General features: G+C 38.5%; 1 protein-coding gene and 1 non-coding gene across 2 annotated transcripts in view; both read right to left on the bottom strand.

The window, feature by feature from the left end:
• Positions 1-14,696, bottom strand: part of ITFG1 (integrin alpha FG-GAP repeat containing 1) — a 329,904-nt gene that overhangs the window by 74,457 nt on the left and 240,751 nt on the right. The window lies entirely within an intron of this gene.
• On the bottom strand, positions 8,797-8,903 carry LOC118553199 (U6 spliceosomal RNA). Its single transcript, XR_004925881.1, has one exon. It is a non-coding gene; the product is annotated as a U6 spliceosomal RNA (small nuclear RNA).

Raw genomic sequence — 14,696 nt, 5'->3', positions numbered from 1 at the left:
CTCAATTTTGGGGAGTGCTTATTTGTATTATAGTGGAATTTTCAATTTAAAAGGATTAAGAATTTATGAAATAATGCCACTAGTTCACAAAAGAATTTATGCACGCATCTTAAATTCTTTTTTTTTTTTTTTAAGATTTTTTATTTATTTATTTGACAGAGAGAGACACAGCGAGAGAGGGAACACAAGCAGGGGGAGTGGGAGAGAGAGAAGCAGGCCTCCTGCTGAGCAGGGAGCCCGATGTGGGGCTCGATCCCAGGACCCTGGGATCATGACCTGAGCCTAAGGCAGACGCTTAACGACTGAGCCACCCAGGCGCCCCCACATCTTAAATTCTTTATGTGAAACCTGAAAAGCTGATCTGCCAGGAGTCCAAACTACGGGAATATTAATCAGCAATGATGATAACACAAATGTGAGTTTCATGTCAATTTCTTTCTCACACATCCCCTGCAATAGATTTTTGTTGTGCTATGGACTGAATGTCTCCACCCAAAATTTCTATGTTGAAGCCTCAACCCCTAATGTGATTATATTTGGAAGGTAATTAGGGTTAGACAGGTCATGAAGGTGGAACCCTCGAGACACCAAAGAGCTTGTTCTTGCTCTGTCTCCACGTGCTTGAACCTAGAAAAAGCCATATAAGACCAAGCAAGAAGGTGACCCCTGGCAAGCCAAGAAGAGAGCCTTCATCAGAACCTGACCATATTGGTGAGCAAAATTATTTTGATTAAAGCCGGAAATATTTATCAAGTTCTTTACTGTATTATAGGATTCTAAAGCTACATGAATAATTTGCAAGAATGTATGTTTGAAATGAAATTCTACTTCTGAGTGTACATAATTACTGTGTAAGACAAAGTTGGCCTACAGTAAATCCCTTTCTAAAAGTCCAGTGCTGTGGTTCTCAAACTTTAGAAAGCATTGGAATCACCTGCAGTGACTGTTAAAATACGGATTCACTGGCTACACCCCAGATGTTCTTATTTCATAGGTCTGGGTGAGGCCTGGGAATGTGCACTTCTTAAAATTCCCAGAGATGCTGATGCCAGGAGTTTGGGGACCCCTCATTAAGACCCCCTGATCTACTGGGACTACATTTTGTACACCTTTTTGTACACATTTGCACACATAGTGTACATTTTGTACACTACCAATAAAAATTGGTAGCTTGTCAGAGTATTTAGTGTAACCTAAACCTTTGTCTAATGATTGGATTTGATTGAATACAAGAGAATAAAACCATTGATTTAGTTGGATGCAGAAAAAACAATGTTAGAAATACTCCTTTCAACTGCTTGTAGTGGTGCAGAAAATTTTTTTGTTTTGGTTTGTTGTTTTTTTTTAGTAGCAATGCACCTTTCTTAACCAATACAAATTTTGCAAAGGAGTAAAATGAGGGTTCACAGACTTGAAAGGCAGTTGAAGATTCAAGTTGGGAGTCATTAAGCTTTCTGAATTGTGTGATATAATCTGCAGTGTTTAGATTTACTTTAAATTATTTAGCTCTAAAAAGTATGATCTGAAAATATTTATTGTGTAAGTGCTTTCACACGGCCTATACTATTATGACATTAGCATACTTATTTTTCATCTGTAACTATAAAATAAAATAGCATGACCTTTTCCTCTTTTTTAAATTTTTTTTAAACTTTTTTTTTTAAGATTTTATTTATTCATTTGAGATACAGAGATACAGAGAGAGAGAGAGAGAGAGCATGAGCAGGGAGAGAGGCAGAGGGAGAGGGAGAAGCAGGCTCCCCACTAAGCAGGGAGCCCGATGCGGGGCTCGATCCCAGGATGCTGGGATCATGACCTGAGCCGAAGGCAGACGCTTAACCATCTGAGCCGCCCAGGCGCCCCTGACCTTTTCCTCTTAAGGGCAAACTTAAGGCTGTCTATCAGATAGGTATATAAATGAAGTGTAGGATCTTGTTGGAATATGTGTGGGAGTAGAATTCCCTTGACAAACACAGAAGCAAGTGTAATACATCAGCAAATATGGATTATTTCAGCATTAAATAACCTTTATTAAATTTGCAAGCAAATTTTATTTTGCAAGTGATTTAAATTCAGAGAAAGAATAATCATGAAGAGGGGAGCACTTTTACCTTGAGCAATAAATACAGAGTATTTCAGATGAAAGAATCCTGTAGTTTATGCTGTGTTACAAAAGACGTTTAAGATTACTTGAAGGGAACATCTCCAAAAAGGCAAATATTTGATTAAATGGATATTTAGGGTGCTAGCTTAAAAAGTTTAGGTGGTCAGAACACTTAGCAAATCAGAGAAAGATGGAAGTATCTTTTACTTTCTATTGTTGTTATTCTAGCCCAGGAGTCTGCAAACTCTTCAATTATGTTGAACATAATTTTTATGAAATTCTAATGTTTAGAATGTTTTCCATACACATGGGATAAGGAAAAGGTACTTACTATACATGGGAATACTTTTTTTTTTTTCAAGATTTTATTTATTTGACAGAGAGAGACACAGCGAGAGAGGGAACACAAGCAGGGGGAGTGGGAGAGGGAGAAGCAGGCTTCCCGCTTAGCAGGGAGCCCAATGCAGGGCTCGATCCCAGGACCCTGAGATCATGACCTCAGCTGAAGGCAGACGCTTAATGACTGAGCCACCCAGGCGCCCTACATGGGAATATTTTTAACAATATATAAAGTAAGCAATCTCTTTTAACTTCCTATATTAAGTGAATAATTATGGAGTTCTTCACCATTTCATGAGTTTCTTCCTTTTTACAGTGAGACATATAAGTTCCTGAGTTGAACAGGAAAAAAATTGAAAGAGAAAACAGTTCATTTTATAAAAAATCTAGTATGCATTTCATTTCATTGAGGAAGAACTCTTTGCACTTAGACAACTAAGATTATTGTACCACTTACCACAGGTTACATCCTCAAAAGTGTATCTCGAAAATTCAAATGAAACTAAAGACCCACAAAAGCATCACCAGATCCATTCCTACACCCTGACTCAGCCTGCTTCCACCACTTAAAAACCATGGGAAAAAAACACAAAAACCTAGGTTTTTTCCCCTACAGAATGCATACTGAGGTCAACGTTCCCCACTACACATTCCCATGGAGACCTAATATCCAGGATTAGCAAGAATACAGTGTATTAAATGTCTTTTTTTCGAGTTGCCTACTTTCTTCAAAGACACTCCTGATTTGTTTTTGCTATGGACATTTGATTTCCTAAATAATCCAAATCCATTCTCCTCTCTCATGCTTTTACCCCATCTGCCCCTCTCCCATCCCCCATTTTTAACTACCTAAACTAGGTATGTTCTTCTAGTTATAAGGGCTCTGAACACTGGGTACTTTACTTTGAAGTGCTCATCATTCTTGTAATTATATGTCCTGGGATTGTGAATTCCATGAAGTTGGACACAATTTCTGATTTGTTCACTGCTACCTGCCCATGTTTTATAGCAGAACCTGGATCATGAAGGAGGGATGTGGTTTTATAATGCAGGTCACAAGAACTTACCTCTTAGTAGCCTCAGGGCCTAGAGTTCATGTCAACAGCAGGCACTAAATTAATGATGGTTGGTACCTTTGCACATACTATTTTCCTCTACCTGGACTGCCCTCCTTCTGCTTCTGTACCTACTTAAAATCCTAGTCCTTCAAGACTGAAGTCACGGTCACCATGGAAGATTCTACAGGTCGTCCATTTTACCACTCCAGGGGCTGCCACTGACATAGACTGTGATGTGAATGATAGCCTCTGGAGTTGTGCAATATAAAGGCCCCTCCCAACTCAAATGTTTCCTTCTACTAGCATGCTTTGCTGGATATAGACTGTGATCTCCATGAGGGCAGTGATTTTTGTCTCATCTAGCACGTAGAACATAGCAAAAAGTGAATAAATATTTATTGAATACATGAATGACCTCCTCAGTCATAAAGAATCATTTGTTCTCTATGTCTTACACCTGTCCTTCCTTCCAGTTTGGCAATTTTTTGTGTGTGGAATGATGTTTATAAGTGCCTCATGATTATGACCCAGTTCCCAGTGATTCTGAATCTTCTCCTTTTTTATACTGGAATGTGAGGGTTTTAGAGAGCCTGTAATTATAAGATTGAAGGCATTATGCCACATCCACACACAGGCAGATCAACTCTCCAAAGAAATTTCTGGAAATTGGGGTGCCTGGGTGGCTTAGTCAGTTAAGCTTCTGATTGTTGATTTTGGCTTAGGTCATGATCTCAGGGTTGTGAGATTGAGCCCTGCATTGGGCTCTGTGCTGGGTGTGAAGCCTGATTAAGGTTCTCTCTCTCTCCCTTTCCTTCTGCCCCTCTTCCCACTTCCTCACTAAAAAAAAAAAAAATCTGGAAATTGTGCACAACCATGTTTTAATGTGGCCTGGAAATTTCACCTCAGGGTGTGGTACATGCAGTTTTGGTCACAAACCATGGTTTCTGAGTACTGTTTTGAAAGTGAAGGCTCTAGAAACTTGGATAGGAAGCATGAATAAGCCCTAATGGAGGACAGTTACACTCAGAAGCTGCCAGCCCAGCCCCAAACATAAGGTACACCACGAGGCATTGATGGTTTCACTTGTTTGAAAGGGTGGTGTCCCATGTTTTGAAGAGTTGGGGGAAGGGAGGGACTGTGTCATAAGCTTGGATGACCAAACTTTATATTTTCAGCAGATATATTTGAGATATGTGATTTTATGTTCTGTGTATTTTGGGGTCTCAGTTCATGCAGGAGAATTTATTCTCTTGCATTCACTTTTACATCAGTCTCAGTTTTCGTTTTTATTTTTAAGGCAGAAACATTTTTGTGGAAAACATTTCATAAATTGATTTAATAAATTTTGGTAGGAAAAAATTAAGACATTAGCTATTCCTATGGAATGCTGAGTCCTGTACCCCATCTAGTAAGTTCACTTGCTGTGTGAAAATCTTAGTACAAATCTCTCACATTGTCCTATCTTTCCTTTTAAATGTCATGTATGATATTTGTTTGAAAGAATTCAGAGAAGTTAAATTAAGAAATAATAGTGATCTTTCAATTTTTCCATACTCCCAGTAATCAAGGACTATATTTGGGTCATTTTTCTTGTTCTAGAATGTGTCATATTGATGCAATGCAGTTTGGGTGTTGTATTATACAGATTCTTTTAAACTAACTGTCCTCTGTATGCCTGTTGACTTATATAAAATCAGGGTTAGAATACACCTTTTTTCTTCATAGATTATCTTTTTCAGTAGCCTAGACAAATCTTGGGGTTTTTATGTCAGTGTGAAGTACCTGATTATCTAAGGATTTGTTTCAAGATTTTGGTTTCTACAATGGAGACCAAGTACATTCTACATCATTGGCTCTGGATGGCAAAACTGGAAGAACTTGTAAGACGTATTATGTTAGATGAAAATCAGTATTAGGCTTAATTATGCACTAAAATTTATGATTCTAAAGTATTAGAAAAATAGCTGACTTACAGTATGGTCTTTATTTTTCTTAAAGGCAATTTTTTGTTTACCTTGTTTGTGTTTTTTATAAACATGGATATTTATAAACATGGATATTTTTATAAACACAGATATTTATAAACATGGATACCTTCATTAGTGTTAATTGTATTGCCCAATTTAGTACAATATTGAATTTTTTGTATTGTTTCTTACTCATTTCTTCAAGACATTAAATTCCAGAAATTATTTTCTTAAATTTTGGTTATTTTCCTGTTAAAGCTGCAAGGTATTTTCCCTTTGTAAAGGACTATAAAAAGACATTAAATGCAGGAAATGTTTATGTCATTTTTTTTTTTCTATCCTTGGTACAGGAAACATGATATTACCACTGTCAGGTGTAATAAAATAAAGGCAAATACTTAGAATTAAAGGTAGAATGATATTTAAAAAAATATCAAATAAATCTGTTGTGATCACTAAATATTTGTTGTAGCAAAGGCTGGTGTCTTTTAAGATGGGGAGGTAAAACAGTACCAATTCAGATAATTCGCTTAATCAAAATAAAGGCAAAAGAGAAACATACTTGGCTTATACTTTCTTAAACTATTCCTACACAGAACAAATAAAAGCCTGAGAATATTTCTGATTGAAAAGATGAAAAAAATGTTAAAGACATCTTGTTCTGCTACATATATTATCAATCTGTTTGTAGTAACAATTGGAACATCTGTGTCTCATAATGAGGTATCTCTGAGAACATAAATAAGGGATGTTTTCCCTTTATATCAGGCCTTTGCAGAATGCATTTCTCTCGTGAATAGCTTGTAATTTATTCTCCAAATGTTCAAACTTAACAATGAATATGTGATTGTGGTTAAGAGGTGGTATGGTAAATTTATCAATGAAGACCTATTAAAAAAAGCAAACCAAATTTTAGGAAAAGCTCATTTATTCATACATAAATATTTATTGTGCTACTATGTGTCAGGCCACTGTGTTAGGGAGTTAGGACAGAATAATAAACAAGACCCAGTCTCTCTTTTTCAAGAACTGAACACAGATAATTCACCAACTTACAGAATAGAACTGGTAAGTAGCAGGACCACGCTAAGAAACAATAGGTGTGTCCAATCCTGTGTCATTGGGGAGCCCAGGAATCAGAGGAAATACTGTCTGAAAGCTGACCTGAAGGTCACATGAAGGAATCTAGGAGAAGGTAGAGAAGAGGAGGATTCGGGGTAGAGAAACAACATGCAAGAGGCTGGAGATGAGACAGCATGGCAGAACACAGCAGTACACAGTTGGGAGTGTGTGTGAAGAGGAATGACAAGGGGTAAGGCTGGAGAAGTAAAGAAAATCTCTGTCTCAACAAATTAGGTATGGACCATTTCCCAAGGACAAAGAAAAGCTGCTAAAGGCTTGAATTTCAGAAAGACCACTGTGGTAACTTTTTGAAGGATGGCTCGGATAACTCTGTCAGGCAAGAAAGGATGGTGGCCTGGACTAAAAGATGGTGGGATAGACAGAAGGGAGAGTTAAGGGTTAAGAACAATAATCTAGTAGATCTGGGGGGTAAGGGAAAGGAAAAAGTAACCAAGATAGGGAACATGGGAAGTGGACTGAGTTTTTGTAAGACACTCAGACATACTCAGGAGAGATGGCTGGAAGTAATCAGTATCCAAATGGCAAAAAAAACCCCAAAACAAAACAAAAAACACCAAGCAGGGAAGAGGTTGAGAAAACTTAAAGAATATAATGTAGAGTGAGAAGAGAACTTAGAGGGCGCCTGGGTGGCTCAGTCGGTTAAGCATCTGCCTTCGGCTCAGGTCATGATCCCAGGGTCCTGGGATCGAGCCCCGCGTCAGGCTCCTTGCTTAGCAGGGAGCCTGCTTCTCCCTCTCCCTCTGTCTGATGCTCCCCCTGCTTGTGCTCTCTCTGTGTCAAATATATAAATAAAATCTTTAAAATAAATAAATAAAAAAAAAAGACGAGAACTTAGAATGAAAGCCCGAGAAGCACCAATATTTAAAAGGTGGGCAGAGGAAATGTCCATAAAGGAACTGGGAGAATGGCCAGAGAGGTGGAAGCAGAGCTAGGAGGGGTGAATGTAAAGGAAGCCAAGGAAAGGGGAGTGTCAGGAGAATCAAATGCAGGTCAAATGCAAGATTACAACAGTGGGCTAAGGATATCGAAATAAGTAATCAGAGAGACCCAATGGTGGACAACTTAAGTTTGGCTGGGAAGAGAAAACAGATTAAGTAGTAGCTGGAGAGGATGTGGGGTTTTAGAAGGTATGCATAGATGCTCTTATGGATAAAAGAGATTTGGGCACTCCTTAAATGCTGAAGGGAAGGCAACAACAGAGAGGCAGAGGTTGAATACACAGGCCAGGGTGAATAAACAATGGAATGAGGTCCCTGAGAAGGATGTGGGACCCACAGCATAAATGATACATTGATTTGTAAAAAGAAATAGCAAAAGGGATGGGTGTGTGGATAAAGAGATTACATTTAGTGCCATAGAAGACAACTGACATTGTTAAGTACAAGGCCCTGTGCTAATGTTCTAGGACATACTGGCAGGCAAAATAGATCCTTCCTCTGCCCTCATGGAGCACTTAAAAGGAATATGCATAGATTCTTTTTGTATATAGAGGATTAAAGGACTATTTCCAAACCCTTTGTTCAATGGAAGAGTATTCATATGCCTGCTTATAGACTCATAATCTATAAAGTGGGAAAAGTCACCACCAGGCTTTGGGTAAAAGAATTAGCAGGTGACAGAGAAAGAAGCTACATAATCTCCACTAACATAGAATATGTTATACTGAAGATAAAAGATTCGAAAAATTAGTTTGGTATTTAAAGAGAAAAATCAGGACATAGGAATATAAATATTCTTTTGATTCGCAGATGTTTATGTCAGCTTTCACTAAAAATATTGATATCTTTCATCTCCATATTTCATAAACTTAATACATACTTACATGATAAGAAAAAGTCAAAAATTCAAGTAGACCACTAGTTTTGAAGGCAAACAGAACACCAGCATTTCTCAAATATTTGGAACTCACTATCCTTACTAAAACAGGGATGTTATAGAGGCACAGAAATAACCATTTACCATTGACAAATAATAGCAGACACACTTTTTGAGTACTTATTGTGTATTAGGTCTCTATTATGATTTGCCTACATTAATTCTCCTAATAAAAACCTTAGGAGGGAGTGTGGCAGGCAGAATAATGGTCCCCTCAAGATGTTTTCATCCTAATTCCCAGAACCTGCTGATAAACTTATATTGCAAAAGGGAATCTGCAGATGTGATTAAGGACTTTTTTTCTTCTCTTAAGAACGTGGAATGCTTCACGAATTTGCATGTCACCCTTGAGCAGGAGCCATGCTAATCTTCTCTGTATCGTTCCAACTTTAGTGTATCTGCTGCTGAGGCTAGCACATGTGATCAAGGATCCTGAGATGGAGAGATTATCTTTGATTATTCAGGTGGGCCCAATGTAATCATTTAGGGTCCTTAAAAGTGAATGAGGAAGGCAGGATGGGTTAGGGTCAGTGATCTGAAGATACTACATGGCTGGATTTGGAGATGGATAGAAGGGCCATGAGCCAAGGAATGTAGGTGGCCTTGAGAAGTGAAAGGCAAGGGAATGGATTCTCCCTAAAGCCTCCAAAGGGAGTCCTGCTCAGTGAAGCGTATTTGGGCATTTGACCTCTAGAAGTGTAAAAGAATATATTTGTGTTGTGTTTTAAGCCACTAAGTTTATGATAATTTGTTACAGCGGCAATAGTAAGCTAACATAAATGGGTATAATTAGTTCCCCCATTATATAGATGTGGAGAATGAGGCTTAACAAGAGTTAAATAACTTTCCCAAAGTTACTTAAGATAGTTGAAGAGATTCTGATTTTATATTCTTATTTTCCCTTTGAAGTAGAAAGCAAGGTCAATTACTGAGAACTGGAAGTTGGGGATGGATGTAAGAGGAGACTGGAAAGGATACAAAATAGTTCTTATGAAAAATGGGAGTTTCTGGTCTAATATGTAAAGTCCTTATCTTAGAGATACACATGGCAGAATTTACAGAATACAGGATATGATGGATTTGCCTTAAAATAACCTAAGGGGGGCTGTGAATGGAACTAGTAGGTGAGTATGTATGATGACAGTGTTGAAACTGGGTGGTAGTATGGGCACAAGGAATTTTATTAATCTATACTTTTGTAGATGTTTAAAATTTTTCAAAAAAAGTAAAAAAAATGTCAAGGTAAAGAGCAATAAATGACACAAAGGAAGATATATTGATAAAAGCTGTGAAGTAACATGGACAAGAACAACTTTTAAAATTAAGCAACAGAGAACCTATCAGTGGTGACTGAGAAAAAGTGGGATAGGGAATGAAGGTCAGGGAAGGTGAGAAAGAGGGATAAGGGGCACAAAAATTTTCGTTATGATATATATTTCATTATATTGGTATTTTTTATATATATCCATTTAAATATATGTAGTGTATATATATGTACAACATATACATAACATCAAACTGAATATAATCATTATGTACAGTTTATTGCATGTCAAATTATACTGCAATAAAGCTGTAAGAAATAAAAATAAAGCAATACTGGGGGTGCCTGGGTGGCTCAGTCATTAAGTGTCTGCCTTTGGCTTAGGTCATGATCCTAGGGTCTTGGTATCGAGCCCTGCATTGGGCTCCCTGCTTGGCAGGGAGCCTGCTTCTCCCTCTTCCTCTGCCTGCCACTCCCCTTCGTGCTCTCTGTCTGTCAAATAAATAAACAAAATCTAAAAAAAAAAAATAAAGCAATACTGGTAAAAATGCAAGGAGTTTCTGGTCTGACATGTAAAGAGCTTGAAGTCATGACTCCTGTCCTCACAAAAGCAACAAAAAAAGCTGAAGAAAGTAAAAAGCAACTCTCCTTAGATTCAGAGAACTGAGGTCACAGGGCAAACTGCTACCCTGAAAACGGGAGAGAGGGGTGGATACAGAGAATCAATCACAGCTTACTGGGAGCGGAGGCCTAGAAGCAGGAGAATGAAACTGGAGCCAGTATGCTAGGACACTTAAACTGTAATTGAGAAATTGCTGGAAGCTCAATATGAACTAGCTTGAGAATTCAAAACTCTGGGGGAGGGAAGGAAGCAGTCTTAGAGGAGGCCCACATAAAAGTTTTACCTCCAGAATTCCACCAGATTCTTGGGGGAAGACTGGAAAACAAAACAACTCTCATGCTTCTAGCATACGAAGGGGAAGTAAGCATTCTGAAATATGCCCAGATCTCTTTATTCTTAACACCTTGCCCTCAGGGGAAAACTATTACCAAAACTTTACCAAAGCTTAAGTGACTTGGGTTCTACCAAAACCTTTCCAATCTGGGGGGAAAGGAAATGCCTAACTTTAGCCCCCTCTCACCTTCCTGTCCTGTCTTAGGGGGAGGGGAAGCTAAGAAGCACTTGAGAACGTCACATCCCAGGGACACAGGCTCACTAAAAGTCCAAGACCTAATCACAGGACTATAGGATGCATATTCTACCCCTGTTCCTTATCACCACATCAATGGGCTCCTGTCTAATAATGGGATTACAGCTAAAAGCATTGCAAGCCTCAGACTCTATTTAAGTATAAGTCTGTAGGGAAACACAAAGACAACAGGGGAGACAAAAAGCCAATTTAGAAAAATGCTGCCTCTGAGAGCACAGCTACCACAAACAGAAAATACAGTTGTTAGAGTTATCCTCGCCAGATAGACATAAAACCTCATAATAAAGGCCCATCTGCGTCAGTTCTGGCTTTCAACAGAAGATTTCAAGGCATGCTAAAAGGCAGAAAACAAAGTTTGAATAGAGAAAGCAAGCATTGGTACCAGACTCAGTTATGGCAGGAATGTTGGAATTATCAGACCAGAAATTTAAAATAACTATGATTAATATGTTAAGAGCTCTCCTGGAAGAAGTAGACAACATGCAAAAATAGATTCATATAAGCAGAGAGATGGAAACTCTTTTTTTTTTTTTTAAAGATTTTATTTATTTATTTATCAGAGAGAGAGAGAGAGAGAGCACAAGCAGGGGGGAGTGGCAGGCAGAGGGAGAAGCAGGCTCCCTCCTGAGCAGGGAGCCCGATGCAGGACTTGATCCCAGGACCCTGAGATCATGACCTGAGCCGAAGGCAGAGGCTTAACCAACTGAGCCACCCAGGCGTCCCGAGATGGAAACTCTTAAGAATCAAATAGAAATGATACAAATAAAATACTATAATAGGAATGAGGAATGCCCAGACACAGATGAATAAAGAATCAGTGAGCTTGAAGATCAACAGAAACTTCCAAAACTGAAACACACAGAGAAAAACTAATGAAAACAAGAAAAATACCTAAAAATCTATACCTATGCATATCATATTCAATCAGCAGAAAACCAAAGACAAAGAGAAAATCCTGAAAGTAATCAGAGAAAAAGAATGGGAGGAAAGAGGACTAGGAATCTATATAAGACTGATACAATTAAGAATGCTTATTTCAGGGGCGCCTGGGTGGCTCAGTTGTTAAGCATCTACCTTCGGCTTAGGTCATGGTCCTGGGGTCGTGGGATAGAGCCCCGCATCGGACTCCCTGCTCTGCGGGAGGCCTGCTTCTCCCTCTCCCACTCCCCCTGCTTGTGTTCCCTCTCTTGCTATGTCTCTGTCAAATAAATAAATAAAAATCTTAAAGAACCCCCCCCCCCACACCTCAGTATTTATATTTTAAAAAAAACAATGCTTATTTCAGGTTGAAGACCATGAACCAGTTGTGGTACCAATATGCGAAGCTGTTTATTTTTTTCCTTCAGAAATGCCCAGGAGCCTAGATCTAGTACTGAACAAGGTAGATAGCTGGACTAACCCAGGGCTGTAATTCTGCTAGGGAGGCATAGTGGAAGGAGAGTGCTTTATGGGAGTTAAAAGCAATGGCAGGAGTGAGGCTCTGTATGGCAGCTAAAGGAGGAAGGTAAAGGCAAGAGGTCAAGAGACTAATGGTCTTAAAGATGTACAGATATAGTAACGGGAGAGGGCTGGGAAAATAGGTTGTGGTCAGATAGCTGAATGGACGGCATTATAATTTCAAAAGTAAAATAGTTCTGGTAGATAAGGTCCAGAGTGTGGCCTGAGATTTTCAAAATGGAGATGAAGGAATTTGGGTGGGATTGGTTTCTGACTTGAATAATTCTTTCCTCTCTCCATGTATCAGATAGGTTGCCTGTATCAGGTGGGAGCATACTGGCAGCAGAAGAGCTATTCAACTCATAAATCAACTCAAGTGGTAAAGAATATCACATTAGATGCATTTACCCTCTTAGTCTCACACAGGGTCATACCTAAAATAATACTTTCTGCCATGATCAAGTGGATCTAATGTCAATATGAAGAAGGCCCACTTTTTCATAAAATAATAATAATTTTACAAGTGGGCACACATTTGATATATGGAAAACTGGGGAAGTATAGTGTGTATTTGTTTCTTTTAGGTTGTCATAAAACTGTGATCTATGATATCAGTGGGGAAGGAAAATGATCTATGCGAAGGTAGTTCAACAGGATCTGAACTTCAAAGAAAGTAATAAACGGATGAATGGGAGGCAGATGTGTCACCTGCAAAAAAGCCCAAAGGCGTTGGACTGTTAGTGTAATCATTGTAAGAACAGCTCTGCATGCTGAATTTTACTTACATGGCTTTCTAAATGATTCTGTTCTCCCTACAATTAAAATTCCTTTTATTTTAAGATAAAGAGAATGGAAGCATTATTGATCTTAGAAGTATAACCTGCCTTATCATGCAGCCTTTCCTATCACCTTTTCTGCCAGAACTTGTGGGTAAAATGAGTGGGTTCCATTTCAATGTTTTAAAGTTCTTTGTTTGATCATGTAATGAATATGGTCAGTGATAGAAAGGAAGAGGAACAAAAGGTCTGAACATTTCACAGACTGGGTAGACAATACCTGAATAACCAAATTAATTTTAGCCTCTGATTAATTACATCTATACTTTAAAAAATTTTAAAAAACAGACTTTATTTTTTAGAGCAGTTTTAGATTCACAGCAAAATTAAGGGGCAAGTACAGAGATTTCCCCTATATCTTCTGCATTCCCCTCCCCATAGTCTCCCCCACTATATATCTACCTTTTTATAATGATATGAAAGCGGATGGATTTGACCAGGCACTTACATACATTCATAATGGATATGGTGATGCATTGTCTAGATTTTCTCTTCAGGACTGAGGCACTTATTTCCTGAGCTGCTCCAAGTGTTGACTGATGAGAGTTCACAGCTGGGTTCCTACCTGGAAACTGTTTTCGGCCAAAGGGAGCTGGCTCCTACCAATTATAAACCTTTCCTGGGGACTGCATGCACGCAGTGTCTGACTGATAGAGGAATACAAAGGCCTGGCTCCTCTGCCTCTATTTGGGCCATCTCTGAAGGGCCATCCTAGCTTCACAGCTCCCCATGCATCACAGACCAACTTCTGCTAATCTTCCTTTCCTTACTACTTCATAGCTGTTGCTCCTGAGTTGAGTCTAAATTAAGTCTCTGCATGCAAATCTGGGTCAGGGTCTGTTTCCATGTGTCTTAAATATGTAATTTCCCAACCATACACACAATGTTGGTCATGTAGTGCTTAACTGGGGTACTAAAAGTATGATGCTATTATCAGAACATCTAGCTTTGTGTTCTAGTTCCACTCCTTAATAGCTCTATGACTTTGGGCAATTTAATTTTTCTGAGCCTCAGTTTCCTCATCTTTACATGGAAGTAATTCCTTATGAAACAATGGTTACTATGAGGACCCAAGCAGGGATATACCAACACATGCGGGAACATGCACACACACACACACACACACACACTCAAAATATAATGTAATATTCTTATTACGATTTACATGAATTGGCAATTTCAAAAACTAAGCCTAATTATTTTTACACTTCGTTATTTCACTGAAACATTCCATTAGACAGTAAGTCAATATTAAGACTATACAAAAAAAAAAAAATTCATTGTCTACTATATGCTTGACCCTGTGCTATGTACCATGTATACAAAGATGAGAGCTTTCTTGACCTCAAGGGATTCCAGTCTAGGGTAGAGAGGCATTTAATACAAACAGAAGTGAGTTCAAGTATTATATATGCCAAAATGGCAGTAGTATGCCCAGAAATAATGGGAGGGGTGCTTATTT

Source organism: Halichoerus grypus, chromosome 15 (genome assembly GCF_964656455.1).
Source record: "Halichoerus grypus chromosome 15, mHalGry1.hap1.1, whole genome shotgun sequence".
NCBI lineage: Eukaryota > Metazoa > Chordata > Mammalia > Carnivora > Phocidae > Halichoerus > Halichoerus grypus.
The sequence above is the reverse complement of the archived record's forward strand: the minus strand, read 5'-3'. Positions and strand labels throughout refer to the sequence as shown.